The 2,345-nt window shown below is 42.5% G+C and overlaps 1 long non-coding RNA gene across 1 annotated transcript; it reads right to left on the reverse strand.

The window, feature by feature from the left end:
• Positions 1-654: 654 nt before the first annotated feature.
• Positions 655-1,677, reverse strand: LOC130206412 (uncharacterized). Its single transcript, XR_008834103.1, has 2 exons — positions 1,089-1,677; positions 655-953 (listed from the first exon to the last, which is right to left on the reverse strand). It is a non-coding gene; the product is annotated as an uncharacterized LOC130206412 (long non-coding RNA).
• Between the last annotated feature and the right edge of the window lie 668 nt (positions 1,678-2,345).

Consider the following 2,345-nt stretch of genomic DNA (forward strand, 5'->3'; position numbering starts at 1 on the left):
TGGGAGGCGAGGAGCTTCCAGACTCTCCAGGAGCTGGTGGACGAGGTGCCGGCTCATGTCTCCTGTCCTCAGCCTCCAGAGGACGTCATTCATGCTGCTGAGGTCCAGCGGCTGTGGAGACGTCCTCCATGTTGTCTGTTCTTTGGTTTTGTTTCAATGTTCTCCATCCAGTTAGGAGTTTGGTATAAAAGCATCATTTCATAAACTGCTGTTACTTACTTTCCTATTTTTGTCAATGAAACTCTTGTTAATATAAATGAGGCATTGCTTTAGTTGGATTATTTAGAGTGAAGATATATGTTGGTATTTGTTACTGATTGTTGCCAACTGACATGACACATGTTGACATTTTGCCATGTAGGATGTTTTGTACGATAAAACATCTTTGTGGTCATTTAAGCTATTTTTGGCAAAACACAAAACAAAAATATAATTTTTAGTTTAATCATTTACCCATTATGAAGATGAAGAATTAGCACTGGCATAAACTAACAATATATTACTGACATTAATTATTAAGAATCAACACAATAACTAAATATAAAAACTATAACATTGTAGTGCATAAGTCTCAACCATTAAAGTTGATTTATAACCCAATATGAACATCATAACAGTGTTTGCTGACCCAGTAGTTTTGAATAAAAAGACATATTTTGATGTTGTGGTAAATGTATTCATTAAAATCAGGAGATAACAATCTACATACTGTACACAGTTTACATGAACATACAGGATTCCATGTGACAAATGAAAGAATTATGATGTCTTGTTCAGGCTGAAGCGTCCATCTTCTTCACAGCTGCTTCCTGTGTGGGCGGGGCGGGCGGTGTCGGGGGTTTGGGTGGACGGGCGGGGGGGGGGGGGGGGTCCTGATTGACTTGTGGTCTGCTGAAGGTGACGGGTTGGTTGACATCCACCTCCAGCTGGGAGAGAGACAGAGGAGTCCTGCCCTGTGAGACACAAACACCAGACATGAATACATTTGAACTGAACTACACAACCTTTACATTATTGGGTCGGATCTGGCCTCCAGTGATGGGATCGTATTACTGATACTTCTGTAGTCTGAGTGAGGGATTACTTACTCCGCCCACTAAAAGAAAGGCAACCGCCGCTCTGCATCTGGTCCTGTAGTCCTTCATCCTTCTCATGTGGTCCTCCCTCGTCATCTTCTTCGTCGTCGTCAAGGAGATCCTGGAAGTTTCTTCTTGTATCACAGCAATCGATACCTAAATAAAAAACTTGGAGACTTTTCTTAATGTTAGTCAGTATAACCATGCTAACCAGCCTTCCCCCGCCAGGCGCGAGGGAAGGCTGGTTGGCACTTTATCAGTCCTGCCGGGCAGTCGGGCTCCTCCTCTTCCCTGCTTCTCCTGGTGGACTCTTCTGGTTTCTGGGGGACTGGGGCCGGAGCTGCTTCAGGACGTTCCACAGCTAAAGAGAGGGTGAGAGGAAAGGAATACCAAAGGACAGACACGGGAGAACATTCCTGCCAACTGCTAAAAGACTTAATAATAAATCACCTCTGACCATATCCTCCTTAAATTGATCAATAACCCTTTAACTGAAAATACACTCTATAGACTTTGCATTTTCTTTATCATTTAATTTTCTAAAATGTAATATGTCCTGCTCAACTATTTTATTGTATATATCTGTATCCTTGCTTCTACAACCAAATTCCCCCCTGTGGATAAATAAAGGATCTGTTCATCGCTCTATCTATCCGTCCATCTGTCTGTCTGTCTGTCTATCTATCTATCTATCTATCAATCTATCAATCTATCAATTATCTCTCGGTCTGTCTAATCATCTATCTATTGTAAACTATATTTTCACATACAAGGAATGTGTCATGGCGGGTGGTGCAACAATAGACAACATTAAACAATCAACAATCAACAGTGCAAGAATTGTAACATATTACATTTACAGTAGAATATAAAATAAAGTGCACATACAAACCAATAACAGTACTTTAAACAGTGTAGTGTGAGTTTAAAGGGACAAGTGTATCACTAACCTGATAACTTACCTGCGGGCCAGTCCGCGTCTGGCCTGTCGAAGTTGGACGCGTCGGGCGCGTCGGAGGAGTCGGCGGAGTCGGCCTCGGACGGGTCGGAACCGAAGATCATCTGCTGGGAAATGGGCCAAGAAGAGCAACAAATCCACATGCACATGGTTAAACTCATCTTGTGCAACGTTACCTTCCTGCACTAACCTGATGGCCGTAGGGAGGCCAGGAGCTCCATCGTAGTCGCCACCAGCTGGAGGGAAACATTTAAGGATTCTTCATTACATAAAATAGTTCTGGATTACATTGAGCAATAATAGATTCAGAT

The sequence above is a fragment of the Pseudoliparis swirei genome, chromosome 16 (genome assembly GCF_029220125.1).
Source record: "Pseudoliparis swirei isolate HS2019 ecotype Mariana Trench chromosome 16, NWPU_hadal_v1, whole genome shotgun sequence".
NCBI classification, from domain to species: domain Eukaryota; kingdom Metazoa; phylum Chordata; class Actinopteri; order Perciformes; family Liparidae; genus Pseudoliparis; species Pseudoliparis swirei.